General features: G+C 44.9%; 1 protein-coding gene across 7 annotated transcripts in view; it reads right to left on the bottom strand.

Moving 5' to 3' along the window:
• LOC138965417 (SLIT-ROBO Rho GTPase-activating protein 3-like) overlaps positions 1-15,729 on the bottom strand; it is a 181,007-nt gene that overhangs the window by 94,584 nt on the left and 70,694 nt on the right. The window lies entirely within an intron of this gene.

Genomic DNA, 15,729 nt, shown 5'->3' with positions numbered 1-15,729 from the left:
TAAGTAGGGCTGCGCACACGTATTGTTGTTCTTTACCAGTCTTGCACTTGTTCTTTCTTACACTGTGCTGAGAGATATTGTCACCGTTGTTCCAGCTGTTAATAAATCTACAGAACCTACACAAATCGTTGTGTCTCCTTTGCGACTGAGAGTGACGAAAGGAAAAACACGACAACTGGCGTCGTCGACAGTTACTTCCCTTGTCTATTCGGAGTGACTTATTACTGCAAAATGACGGAAACAGAGCAGCTGATAACGCTTCTAAGGGAGCAGTTGGAGCAACAGCAACGCCAGCACAAGGAAGATATGGAGCAACAAATGCACCAGATGGAGATGATGATGAAAGTGTTCAGTGGTGCCGCAGCTTCTGCCAGGGAGGAAAGCTACGACGATCCGAGTGCTTCGAATCTACGTTTTCCCATTACTACACAGGCAGCTGCAATCCCATCTTTTGTTGCGTTTGATGCAACATCGGAACTGTGGCCTGACTACTGGTCAAGATTTTGCACGTTTGTGGTCGCCAACTCCGTGCCGGAGCAGCGCAAGGCTCAAGTTTTCTTGACGAATCAGACTGCTACGGTCTACAAACAACTGGCAAATCTGGCTACTCAGCAAAATCCGCCCAAGGACATCAACAGTTTGACAATGGACGAGATTGTCAAATTCATGAAAGAACAGTTCGACCCGAAACTCTTCATAGTGCGAGAACGTTTCAAGTTCTGGAGTGACATGAAACGGAAGCCAGGCGAAACTCTCCAGGAGTTAGCAGCGCGCATACGCCAAGACGCCACTACCTGTGACTTTCCTTCGATCAAAAACCCACAAGACGAAGCTCTGAGACAGAGATTCATATGTTCTGTCAACAATGAGGCTGTCTTAAAGGCTCTATTCAAGATCAAGGACACAGAGCTGGATTTCGCACGTGCTGTCCAAGTCGCGATTGAGACTGAAGACGCAGCGAAGGTTGCCAAGGAAACTGTCTACGGTTCCAAGACCATGCCAGTCAACAAGGTCCACCAGAACAAGACTACGGGTCCACGAAAGAACCACAAGCAGTCTAATTCCACAGACAGGAAGTGCTACCGATGTGGAAAGGCCCACAAAGCAACAGACTGCCCCTACAAAGAAGCCAAATGCCGATACTGTGACGTCACAGGACATTTGGAAGCTGTCTGTAGAAAAAAGCAACATCAGAATCGGGAACGACATTCCCAGGCTTCCGTGAAGAGAGTCACGAAAGCAGAGCTTGTCAACGCGATCCTCGGTGAAGTTCCCCAAGATACTCCTAGGTTGGATGTACCCATAACAATCCAGGACCGACAGTTCACCATGGAACTGGACACCGCAACTACAGGAAATTTTGTTTCTCTTCCGGTCTGGAGACAACTAGGAAAACCGAAGCTGGATGACGTCACACATCGTTACGAGTCTGCCAGCAAGCACGACCTGCCCGTGCTGGGAACTTTCATGGGCCAAACCAAGGATCCAGTGACTGGTAAGCAAAGCTCAATTCCGTACATCGTCACCAAGATTCCTCATCTGAATCTGCTAGGACGCAACGCAATCCAGACTCTGGGAATTTCTGTGGACAATGCTCTAGGACTGAGGAGCATAGAGAGTCACGCAAAGAGTGAGGGTGCAAAACCTACGCATCCAGCGACCTCCAACGCGCCTTATGCTGCCCTGCAACGAGATTGTCACAGACTGTCTGATAAATTCCCAAATCTCTTCAAACAAGAATTGGGATGTCTCAAGGACTTCGAACTGGACGTGAAGTTCAAGTCTGATGCGAAGCCGGTTTTTCACAAGGCACGTCCGGTACCTTTCGCTCTTCGTGATGACCTCGCCAAAGGCTACGAAGAAGGCATCGCCAAAGGAGTCTGGAAGCCAGTCCAGTTCAACGAATACGGAACGCCAGTGGTACCAATTCGTAAGGCACAAACCTCGGGCACCCTGAAGCCCAAGCTACGGATCTGTGGTGACTACTCAGTGGGCATCAATGATCAGCTTGAAGATCACCGTCATCCATTGCCACTCCCAGAGGAACTGATGCAGAAGCTAGGAGGTGGATTCGGATACACCAAGATCGATCTTGCTGATGCCTACAACCAGATCAAGCTGGCACCAGAGAGTCAACGCAGGCTAGCCCTCAGCACTCACCGTGGGGTACTCCTGCAGCAACGACTTCCTTTCGGGATAAAGTCAGCACCTGGTTACTTTCAAGAGATCATGGAAAACCTGACCTGTGATCTACCTGGTGTTGCCGTCTTCCAAGATGATATACTCGTCAGCGGGAAGGACGCCAACGACCACCTGAGCAATCTGGAACGTTTGCTCACTCGTCTGAACGACAAAGGACTCAGATGTCGTCGTGAAAAGTGCGAGTTCGCACAAGCCAGTGTGGAATACCTTGGACATACCTTATCGGCCGAAGGGATCTCTAAAGGATCGAAGGTCGAGGCAGTTTTGAAAATGCCAGCCCCTACGGACGTCTCAAGCTTGAAGTCTTTCTTGGGCTCAGTTCAGTTTTACGGGAAGTTCATCCCTAACCTGGCCAGCATGGTAGAGCCGCTCTACCGCCTGACGAAGAAGGCGAACCCCTGGAAGTGGGGAGATGAGGAACAGGCAGCATTTGAACAGTTGAAAAATGTGCTTTCCTCGGATCAAGTTCTGGTACACTTCGATCCAAACAAGACTTTGGGACTAGCTTGTGACGCGTCCAACGTTGGAATTGGAGCAGTAGTATTTCATCGCTATCCAGATGGAAGCGAGCGCCCAATCGCCAACGTGTCCAAGACTCTCACGGCTGCAGAAAGGAACTACAGCCAAATCCACAAGGAGGCATCCAAGTCTCAGATGACTCCAGACTTGAAAGCTGTCGTCAAGGTAACCAGACAGTACAAGGCCGGAGATCCTGTGTATGCTCTGTACCATGGACCTCGCCGAGACAAACAACCCCGATGGGTACCAGCAGTCATCAAGAAGTCTCTGGGTACTCGCTACTTCAACGTCATGGTCATTCCTCATGGTCCAGTATGGAGACGACACTGGGAACAGCTACAGCCACGCTACACCACTGAGGAAGACAATGAACCTGGTGAGGAAGTGGACACTGTTTCTGAACTTGTAACAGATCACCCCATGGAGATCTTGGAAACTGTGCCACAAACTCGGAGACAGACCAAACCCAAAGGTACTCCATCCGTTCCAGAGTATGGACCAGACAATCCAAGACGGTCAAAGAGAACACGCAAACCCACAGAGAGACTTTGCTGTTGATGCTTGAGGAGTAGCATCAGTTTAAGTGGGGAGGTGTTGTGGAGATCGCTAGATACCACTGGAATCGAATGGAAGGATATAGAACATTATAGAACTTACTTTGATTAAGTGCGCAGTCACTCATGACGTAAGCGTAGACGCTCATCGAACAGACGGAACTGTGTAGATCTAACCAGATTAGTGTCGATGTTTCCCGAATATTCTCGTATGTCCATTAACTATATAAGTAGGGCTGCGCACACGTATTGTTGTTCTTTACCAGTCTTGCACTTGTTCTTTCTTACACTGTGCTGAGAGATATTGTCACCGTTGTTCCAGCTGTTAATAAATCTACAGAACCTACACAAATCGTTGTGTCTCCTTTGCGACTGAGAGTGACGAAAGGAAAAACACGACATGCACTGTACAGTACTGTGCTATCATGATAGTACATGCTTAATAAAAGCCGTTAGCCTTGAATAGTATTCACGTTCAGTGTCAATCACAAAACTTCAGATGCCGTTGGAGTTGGTCACAGAACATTATATTAGAATATAATTATGTTCTGTGGAATTGGTCGTTATTCATGAATGATTTCAACGGGCAGATCCACCCAAAATGCATTAGCCTGTCTAGGAGGTATAAACCAGCTGTCTCAATACAGGAAATAGTATGCTTGTGCTCTAAAGCCGCTACGCAAAACTTCACTTCAAATACAACAACTGTTCACTCTATCTTCATGATTTCACAGATAATCCCATGTCCGCGGGGGTCTTTGGGTATAAGCGTGTGTTACGTTAACAGACAAAATGTCATGCCCTTGAGTCCTGAACGGTAAAAGTTTGTTGCGTCAATAAACACACGCTGACTCATATAGATCTCTCCACCGGACCCGCAGTATATATTTAGTGAGAGAAAAAACAAATGTCGATTTGTGCAGCTTGGTCGTAATCTCATGAACCTAGTGTCCTTCAAAACTCCCTCCAATTTTTGCTGCTCTTTTCTTTTTCTTTTGCGAAAACATGACTCACACACGATCATACAGGTACATTACACCTGCATGTCTCGAGAGGGGCCGGTGTAACACGAAATTTTTACTCCACGAAAAATTTACTCCGGAGTAAATATTTCGTACGAAATTCTTACTCCGAGTACACTTTTCGTACGAGAAAAGAACTCCCCAAGGCACACAAAAATTACTCCCTCCACAAAATTTTTACTCCCCATTTTTTTTACTTCCAGTAAAAATCTCGTACGCAAAAATGGGATGCGGGCGAAGGGATAATGCCAATAAGTGATCTCGCGCAAACGAATGTCGCGCTACCCTCCCTCCACCCCTTCCACCACCAAGACTAACAGGGGACAAGGGAGTAAAAATGTCGTACACCTGGCATGGGAAGTTAAATTGCTCGTGTTGGGGTGAAGTAATTTATTCGTTATTTATTCGTCAGGGGAGTAACATTTTTGTACGAAATTTTTACTCGGAACTCACCTGTCTTGGGGAGTAATTTTCTCGTGCAATGGGGGAGTGCTTTTTTCGTAAAGGGAGTAACTTTTTCGTACGAAATGTTTACTCCGGAGTAAAAATCTCGTGGGAGTAATTTTCTCGTGTTACACCGGGCAAGTGGAGGGTTTGACGGCTATTCATGTGCAGGTACAAGTTTCAGGTCCACAATTGGGAAATGGTTTTATAATGCTTGTTTTATAAAGTCATAACCGATCAGGATCATGACACGGCAAAAAAAAGACAGGATATTAAAACTATTTGCCAAACTGTGTTTAAACATCAAAGGACAGGGCAACCACAATGCAATTTCTAACGTTAGTCGCACATAACGTAATGTGAGGGGGGTGAGAGAGAGAGAGAGAGAGAGAGAGAGAGAGAGAGAGAGAGAGAGAGAGAGAGAGAGAGAGAGAGAGAGAGAGAGAGAGAGAACTATATATTCACACACACACACACGCTCGCCCACACACACACGCGCGCACACACACAACCAATGGAATAAACACCCAAAGTACGAACATAAAATATTATTCTCAACATCGTCCCTTGCGTCACGCACACCTACAACACTCTTCACCGGCCTGCATAATCGGAATATGCAGAAGAACAAGAAGGGCAAAGCCCATACGACTCACATGCTTGACCTTGACCTTTACATGACCTTGACCTTCAGGGTCAAGGTCAAATAACTAAACCTAGCAATGACATCATACACTAAGAACTGCTTTACACATTTTTCCTACCAAAATACATGTGACCTTGACCCAAGGTCAAGGTCATCCAAGGTAATGCAACACAAAGCTGTTAATTCAAGACATAGGAAGTACAATGGTGCTTATTGGCTCTTTCTACCATGAGATATGGTCACTTTTAGTGGTTCACTACCTTATTTTGGTCACATTTCATAAGGGTCAAAGTGACCTTGACCTTGATCATATGTGACCAAATGTGTCTCATGATCAAAGCATAACATGTGCCCCACATAATTTTTAAGTTTGAAACAGTTATCTTCCATAGTTCAGGGTCAAGGTCACTTCAAAATATGTATACAATCCAACTTTGAAGAGCTCCTGTGACCTTGACCTTGAAGCAAGGTAAACCAAACTGGTATCAAAAGATGGGGCTTACTTTGCCCTATATATCATATATAGGTGAGGTATTCAATCTCAAAAACTTCAGAGAAAATGGGGAAAATGTGAAAAATAGCTGTTTTTTAGACAACATTTATGGCCCCTGCGACCTTGACCTTGAAGCAAGGTCAAGATGCTATGTATGTTTTTTGGGGCCTTGTCATCATACACCATCTTGCCAAATTTGGTACTGATAGACTGAATAGTGTCCAAGAAATATCCAACGTTAAAGTTTTCCGGACGGACGGACGACTCGGGTGAGTACATAGACTCACTTTTGCTTCGCATGTGAGTCAAAAATGGGAACAGCTTAGCAGTTTCTCCCCCGTCAGTCACACCTGCTTCGTCAGCTTTGTACTGGAGGAAGTGCACCGACACTAAGACGGGGGTAGGAGGGGGTCAGGGGGGTGGGAGGGGTCAGCGGTCGTGTGACTCAATCTTGTCTCAATAGCAGATTTGAAAAAAGTGTGAGTGTGCAACAGGTCCAACGGATATTCCACAACTTGAAGTGATCGGTGGGGCGATTGTGTCATTGAGGCCCAGAAAGGATGACATTGCTGGGGGTTTGGAGCCTGAACGAAAGAGCTGCTTCTTGAAGTGTGTGTGTGTGGGGGGGGGGGGGGCGGAGGGATGTTGGGGGGGAATAAGCACAACCAACGAGATGTCGTCAGGATGTGTAGACAACTTTTGACGATACTTGTAATGCAAAGTGATGTATTTGCAACACACCTCAAACAAGATGTATATATCGAACTCGAAAATCGAAAAAAAATGTTTTCGAAACCCACAGAATTGACCCTGCACAAGTCCTCAATCTATAAAACAAAACGTAATACATACGTACCCCTGACACTCAATCTCTCTGATACCGCCCCCCCCCCCCCCTCCCGCACCAAGCTTGATCTTCAGCCAAAAACACATACACCAGCTGATTGACCAGTGTCCACAACAAAGGGAATACACACTGTCCCCCCAATGCACCGACCGACCCAAGCTTGCTTCTTTGTCCACTGCGATGGACAACTGGCTTCGTTCCTCTGCCAATAACCGGAACCGCATTCCACGCATGCCTGGTGATCATTTTCCGCTCTTTGATCGGGGGAAACAAAGAGGGGGGGAAGGGAGGTAATTTGATGGGCTATGAAGCAGTGGGATAGAATTGCAGAACAGTCTGTTGCCACCAAGGCCAAAACCCATGCATTGATGCAAAATGCAACCGGATCGACCACGCTATGCACGCCTCATTTTTATGAAATGAACATTTCTCAGTAATATAAATGTATGTGCAATTGGTTTCAGAAGTTTTCATTACCAGCTTGGTGCTCAAGAAAAACAGTACTTTGACGAAAGCTTGTGCTCACCGTACTGTGAACACCGCGCTTAATCGACATTGGCGAGAAAAAACACTTTGACGAAAGCTTGTGTGAATGTACTCTCTTTCACTTTTTGCAGTCATGAAGGATTCTACATACCAGTTGTCCCTTTACACGCCGCAGGGCGAAATATTCATGAACACGTGATTACTTGTTTACTTAGATTAACATGTGATCAGTTCTTACTGACTTGTTTACTGCTGCTCAACACATTGTAAATAATGTTGTGACACGCTCAGTTTTGACAGCACGAGCAGTTAGAGCAAAAGCAGAACATCCGTGTGTGTGTGTGTGTGTGTGTGTTTGTGTGTGTGGTGTGTGTGTGTGTGTGTGTGCGTGTATGTGTGTGTGCGTGCGTGCGTGCGTGCGTGCGTGCGTGCGTGCGTGCGTGCGTGCGTGTGTGTGTGTCTGTCTGTCTACTTGCGAGCGTGCGTGTGTTCGTGTCTGGTTTTCCTATTACAAATGTTAATCATACCCCGAATGTCCCAGCAAAGAAACAATGCGTGCTTCAGCATAATAAATACTTGTTGAAGATCTCAATTTCAAGCCTCAATATTACGCTGCTAAAAGGTCAAACTTGGGGTGGTGTGGAATGCATTGTCACTTTCACCTACGTGTCCCATGTACGTCCTTTTTAACTTCATGCAAAAGGGGACAACAAATTCCGTTTGCCTTTATTTGAATCTCCATTAACCTGGTTTTGTGTCGCCGACTGTTTCGCACAAGGACACTTCATTCTCGTCACTTTGGGGTATGTTTTCTTGTTATCCTCCCCCCCCCCCCCTCCCCCTTGTCTGGCCTCATCCCTCCTTCAACTCATCAACCATTTCGTCTCGTGATTATTTCCGTTGGCACGTCCTTTGAATTGCTGAATGTCACAATGTTTCACGAAATACAATCCTTGATCATTCAACGCTTCTTTTCATTTTTGTTGTCAGGTGTTTTCTCTTGCGTGTCTGGTGTTATATCTATTGCTTAGTTTTTCTCGCTTGTCTCGATTTCTACCTTTTTCTGCTACTTGGCACGCTTAAACACCAAAAGCGTTAAAACTCTCGAAGAGAAATTCAGCAATCATTGCAACTGCTCTGTCAAACATTCAGGGCTGTATTCATTATTATACTGGTCGGGGGGACCGCGAATCAAGGAAAGCACAGCTCAAACAAGCCCTTTGTCAAATGGACAAACACATTGCCCAATAATGTTTGTGGTCAAGAAAAAAGGCTCTCGGTTTTTCTCACAGGAGCACAGGGTAAGGCCAAAAAATTAAATTGTCTGTTTCTGGTAACATGGCTAAAAAAAATAGGGTCGGTAGGTAGGGATTTTTTTTTTTAATTTTTTTTTTTACCCCAAATGTAGACCAATAAAACTAACTTTAAAAATTGCGCAAAGAGACTGGATTCACTATACATAGAGACAAGACACTCAACACATTTACAAATCGTCAGCGGACTTTCGTTTTCACACGTTTTTGTTGTTCATTTTCTCACCCTGTCCTTTACTACCAAAAAAAAAAAATAATTTTTGAGTTTGGAAAAAAAAAAGTTTAGGGTCGGCGCCGAAATTTAGGGTCGGTCAGGTGACCAGAAACAGACAATTTTTTTTTTTTGGCCTAAACATTGATTTGAGATGAAAGAGATGGTACTATCAGAGAGAGAGAGAGAGAGAGAGAGGGGGAGAGGTAAGAGAGAGAGGGGGGAGGGAGTGCAACTGCAAGTAATGTAGATTGATGTGAAGGGGTTGGGGGATTTGTGTGGCTGTACAAGTGTCTGCTTGTGTTTGGTTCTTCCAAATTTGTTATGAGAAAATGTTCTTCTTCGCAACATTTGTATAGCCTAATGTAGACTAAACAACGCTTCTTCTTGTCAATCTGTTAAAAAAATAGTAATACGATGCCCCAAACACACACTTTTGACAGCTCGCAACCCTGCAAACTCTCTCAACCCCCCCCCCCCCCCCCCCCCCCACACACACACACACACACACACACAAACGTCCAAAACGTGTGCTAACTCTAAAGTTCTGTCGCACGTAACCCTGACCCAAACGAATTCTTTTCTTTTTTCTGCCTTCTTGCTCATTCACCTGTATTTTTTCCAAAAATCTCTTCTCTTGCCGCTTGTCTCGCGATTCATGTATAGTTTAATCTGTTAGTGTTCTGATGTAAGTCCAGCAGTAGATAGGTTAAGCCTATTTTAACATACTGGAAACTGGTAATCTTCCAGTAGGTATTAATTTAGTTTTACTAAAGCCTGCTGGGACACAAGTAATGGGTTAGTGCATTTGTAAACAGGAATCGCTTGACAAGTGGCCCCCTTCATCCCCCCCTTCCTCGTCCTGATATGGCTCTGCGTAGTCGGCTGGACGTTAAGCAACAAATAAACAAACAAACAAACAAACAAACCAAACGAAGCGGGAGAGACCAACCCAATATTGTCCTGTGGCCCAGGGCTCTCCTGTTCGTCCTCAACACTGACAACACTCCGCTCAGGTCTTGTTGGCTATGAAAGATGCTTGTTCAGCACTGTTAAACAGCTGGGTCAGCAAAGGCAAACTTTCTCTTTTGCAAAATGAAACAATAGCAATTACACGCGTGGCAGCTAACACACACACATAATGAGTTTATAACAAAGGCCAATCGAGACAAAATATCTCGTTTGCAACATGAAATAGCTATTCGCGTTAACAGTCATTCTACTCGTAGCAGCTAACACGCGAACAATGAGTTAAACGACGAAGGCCAAACAAGGATACCCACCAGAACAATTCACACCGACAAACCCCGGGAGCTTTACATCATAAACATCCCCCTATTGCCGGAAACCAGCCTAGTAACCCTTGTACTTTACAGCACAGACAACCGCCAAGAATGCGTCGTTCGCAATCATCCCTGCATCCAGGGGATCACCGAGCAACTACAGATCTCTTGCCGCCTTCACCAAAAGTGGAAACCCACTACAGAAGAACCTCCATTTTAAGAAGTCCCATTTTAAAGACCTTACTTTTTCGGACTCTGTGTTCATATTGTTAACCTGTGTTAATAATGTACCCCCTTAAACCTCAAGTTGTAACGTTTTATTTAGGTCTTAAACGGGCGGTTCTACTGTACCCCTGTTCGTATCATTGTAATGCCTAACGCATTTCGCTCTTGGGCCTATAAAACATCACACGAAGTACGGAGCCCCCCCCTTACAAAACCGCAGGGAAGGCGTACATAAACCCCCAGACGTTACATATTCTCAAGTCTACCATTATTCCATCCTGTGACCCTAACAAGACCACTCAGTAGCAGACATTTTCTCGTGCTCCTTCCTTTCTCCGTCACACACTGGTCATTGGCACTGGTCAGTGTTCCATTATTCATGGCCGTCCATCCACTTCTGAGGACACAAGGACCCCGGTCTCCAACAGACCCCGACTGTTGATGGCAGTCATGTCCAAGCCTTTTAGTCTCATCTACTGCTGTCACCTTACGCTCAGAGCTTATTCTCCTAGTGTCGGCGTCCTTTCGTCCTACCGTCATTAAAAATTGTCAAATATTCTGGGCCATAATTCTCCCCACAACCAGGTAGTTTGTGGGTGACACTTGTCAAGACGTGGGACAATACTTTACCTGTTGTCAACTAGGGTTACTGTGTATGTGACACTTCAGAAGAGCGTGTTGTAGTTTTGAATACCCGCGCACAAAAGAAACGCACGCGTTTTCGATTTGAAAATGAGAAGTAATCAATCTGAAGTTTGTGATGTAAAATATTAAAAACAAAAACCTAATCTTAACAAAACAATCTTTTCTTCCCAAATGTATAAATTATATACAGTATGTTTTTTAATGTGATACCTCTGCCTTTCTGGGGTGTCTTTCAGTGCGGTTCCAAGTTACTTCTTACGTCTTTACAAACCCGATCTTGAAAAAAAATCCGATTTTTGTTTCTCTTGCTAATCGGTATACAATAATCACAGGGCACTTTGTCAACATGTGATAATAGTTTAACACAAGAAAATTGGTTGATTAAAACCTACATGGCCGAAGCAATGTTTTCATAAAAGAAGCGGTATTGTACGGGCACATGTTGAATTTGGGTTACATGTGTTGCAGAGTATTTGAAAATCCGTAGGCATAAAAACATGCAAAGAAGAGTGATAGGTCCCTGTTGTGAATATAGTCAAGTGCATAAATTGATTACTTATGTTTCACACTAGTTTTGCTGTTACAGCAGTCCCTCTCATAAACGAACACCCTTGGGCCAGTGCAAACCTGTCCGTACATTGCAGGTGGCCGGTCACGGGAGAGCACCCCCCCCCCCCCCATCACACACACTCAGGCACACTGACGGACTGAATGAGTCTTTGCTACTGGTGAACGAGCTCTACTTGTCCTAAAACAATAAGGTCAAACTACTACAACTTATAAGGAAAAAAATGTCCTGTAAAAATGACGTTTAATCAACGGTGTCTGAAAAAGAGAGATGAAAGAAATTCTCAAACTCCTGAGGATACAGGCACCCCATGAAAGCAGCCACGAACATACTCACAGAGGCACACATGCTTGTGCAGATACTTTGCAAAAATATTAATTGAAAATCTGCATATGTGGTAATTTCTTTTTTTGTGTGTGTGGCTTTATTGAATACTTCAGGCAGTGACTTTTCCCTGTCCAGTTTTCTCTTTCGTCTCTCTTACCCCTCGCTTACCCACCCCCACCCCCTTACCCTCCACTCCCTTTACCCAGCCCCGACAGCACAAATTTGTAATCTGCAAGGCACAGTACACATTTTCTGAAAGGAAGACTACTCCTCTTCAATTATATCCAGAGATCTTCCAGCTGTCTCCACCATAAGCCAGGTGGTCGAGTCTTATACCCCCTTTCCACACAACCGTTCTAGGTCCCGTTCCCGTACCGACCAAGGAACGGTGCGGGCACGGGAGGGATCGGGAGAGAACCGCAATGAACGTAACTGATCGTTAACGGAACTGCTTTGAACGGTAGGGTCGGTAGGGACGGCTGAGTTTGGGCTGCATGTTCAAATTTTTAGCCGTTCCCCTCCCGATCAGAATGAACGGTAATGGAACCTCAATCCATCGGTAACGGAACGCTTGGATCGTTAAAGGAACTTAAAACAACGCCAACGGTAACGCAACGGTAGCGCTCTCACACACTGAGTTGTCATACCCGCATTCCACACATCCGTTCTAGGTCCCGTTCCCTTACCGACCAAGGACGGCTGCCACTATGGTCAGACGCTGCTGAAAGATACCAAAAAACGGCCGTTTGCGCAGCGTTCCATTGTTGTGGCAGCATTCCTTGGTTGGTACGAGAACGGGACAAAGAACGGTTGTGTGGAATGGGGGTGTTACAGAACAGATCTATGAGGTAACCGTCTCAGTGGTCCAGGCTCAGGAAACGAAGAGTATATATATATATATGGCCTGGGGCGATTGTAGCTTCCCCTCTTCGTGTCCGATAGACAAGGACAATAAATAGTAGAGCATAGTGCAATTTCATGTTGGCATCTTCTCCACTGAAAGCTATAACCCAAAGACTGAAGACCAAAGTGCTTTACCCCACTTCTGACCCGAATCACCCCCCTCCTGCTAGGTACACGTGCACTCAAGTTAACCTCTGCTTTGACCTGTGTGCCAGGAGTCGGATGAGAGAGAGAGAGAGAGAGAGAGAGAGAGAGAGAGAGAGAGAGAGAGAGACGCACACACATAGACAGAGACAGACATAGAAAGACAGAAGCGGAGAGACTCAGAGGGAGACACAGACAAAGACATACATACAGAGAGAGAGAGAGAGAGAGAGAGAGAGAGAGAGAGAGAGAGAGAGAGAGAGAGAGAGAGAGAGAGAGAGAGAGAGAGAGATAACTGTAACTGATCTCGTGAGAACGGTAAGAAAACGAGACATGTCACCTCTCCGAATGCATTACAATAGATGACCGCTCCTGCGGCCATCAACAAAGCCCTCCTCTGTCCCTCGTATAAATCTTCCTGGTCAATCTGTGCGTTGACCTGGTCAGGCCATGTAACTGTCACTTTCCTGGAAAGCCACATTCTGTGTGGAATGGCAGGCTCGTATCGCCTTCCTCCTTGCTACCACGCAACACCCCCAATCCATGGGTCCCCTCTTTCAACACCCCCAATCCATGGGTCCCCTCTTTCAACACCCCCAATCCATGGGTCCCCTCTTTCAACACCCCCAATCCATGGGTCCCCTCTTTCAACACCCCCAATCCATGGGTCCCCTCTTTCAACACCCCCAATCCATGGGTCCCCTCTTTCAACACCCCCAATCCATGTCTTCTTTGGACCTGTGTAGGCGCTGTGAGAAGTACAGTGGGACCCCTCTTTCAACACCCCCAATCCATGTCTTCTTTAGACCTGTGTAGGCGCTGTGAGAAGTACAGTGGGACCCCTCTTTCAACACCCCCAATCCATGTCTTCTTTAGACCTGTGTAGGCGCTGTGAGAAGTACAGTGGGACCCCTCTTTCAACACCCCCAATCCATGTCTTCTTTAGACCTGTGTAGGCGCTGTGAGAAGTACAGTGGGTCCCCTCTTTCAACACCCCCAATCCATGTCTTCTTCAGACCTGTGTAGGCGCTGTGAGAAGTACAGTGGGACCCCTCTTTCAACACCCCCAATTTTGTCTTCTTTGGACTTGTGTGGACGGGGTCCGAACCTATTTTTGAAGACCCCCCAAAGACTGACAGTTCATTACCTGTGTAAATTCACACCCATTTCAAGACTCCGTCGCTTTTAAGGCCTGATTTTCTCAGTGTTTTTTAGGTCTCAAAAGGGGGTTCCAATGTAGATGCAAAGATATTGTAGCAGTGGAATATCTTTGCTGAAGCTCCTAGTCCTATCCTGTTCCCAAAGTTAGTACAAAATCAGTCCATAAAAATCTTTCAAACATCGTCATAGCAGCCCTGAAAGTCCAACAAATACTCGCCATTGGCTAGTGATTCTGAAAATGTACTAGCCACTGGCTAAGCCAGAGAGCAAACTTTACTAGCCAAACCAACAATTTGTTTCAGCAACTTGACTCGCATTTGTCGAGTAGATGAACATTTCTACTCGCCAGTAACATGTTTCTCCTCACCACTTTGAGGCCTGCATAGTACATAATACATCACTACATGTAACCCAGAATTAAGCACAGCCTAAAGTTGATCTTTAGTGTGTGAAAGAGAAAGTGAGAGGAAGTGCTTGCATAATTTACATGTCTAGAATTAGAAATGTCCATAAATGCTTCCTGATGAAAACCAAGGATCTATCATTTTAAGATAGGGGGAATTATTTACAGACAGAATGAAAACCAAATGAAGAAAGCAAACACTGAAAACAGACAAATGAATAAAAACATGTTCACAATCTGAATCTGACACTAACAGTAAGTAATAGAACAGTAACGCGATTTACCCTTTTTATTGTGACATCTTGTAACAAAAATTTAAAAAAGGTTTTAAATGTTCTGACTACATCTGCAAAAATCTTGATCTTCAAATTGAGCAGTGTCACACTCATGTTAAGGATTTATGGTCACATGTATGCTGACACTGACAGATAGGCAAACATAGTTGGGACTTAAGAGCAGCTGTAAAGTGCATGTCTGTGTGCCTGGCACCACTACAAACCAGCACCACAAGGCTAACAATGGCAATAAATCTAAACAACAAAATGTGTGTGACTTCACAACAGGTTAGCGGATTCTATTTTATGCCAACATTTTTCTCTCCAGGAAACTTGTATTCATATCATAAATCTGACGGAAAAGGCAAAATGGTAAAAAGATGAATTAGTAAAGATTGTCAACTTCAGCAGTAAGCATGAGTTCAATAAACTTTTAAAGGGGTCTGCAACAAACATTGAATGACTTCACCACTTTAAAAGAGGTTTACAATGAAGTAACATTTACATGCATGTATACATGTACATACAATGTATGTATTTATGAAAAGAATCAAACATTTCATCTACCAATTTGTGCAAAGCAAACTTAGTGTTTCCTTTTATTGTTAACATTGACAAAGGCTGGATAATAAATGTTGAGTGGCGTGTGGCACACAAGTAGGTCTATAACAGGAAATGACTTGACAACCTACAATCAACACAAGGACAATAACATTTCTAGTAATTCTACAACATCAATCAACTAGCTTCATTCCATGTACTGCAATAAAATTAAATAAAAATTAAATTAAACTAATAAAAACTAAAAGTTAAAAACAGGACCAAATTGATTAAAATTGTCAAAGTTCAGATTCAGTGCAGGCACTGGTAGGGTGCTATACACCAATAGACATGACATTTGCCACTCTCTCTCTCTCTAACACACTGGCATGCATGCACGCACGAAGGCCCCCCCCCCCCCCCTTTCTGTAGAGTGTCGGGACTGCCAGCCGACACTGACTGAAGCACGAGACATTGCAATGTGCACTGTCATACACTGAGTGTGATTCACAAGGCTG

The sequence above is a fragment of the Littorina saxatilis genome, linkage group LG4 (assembly GCF_037325665.1).
Source record: "Littorina saxatilis isolate snail1 linkage group LG4, US_GU_Lsax_2.0, whole genome shotgun sequence".
NCBI classification, from domain to species: domain Eukaryota; kingdom Metazoa; phylum Mollusca; class Gastropoda; order Littorinimorpha; family Littorinidae; genus Littorina; species Littorina saxatilis.
This window is presented reverse-complemented; position numbering and strand designations above follow the sequence as displayed.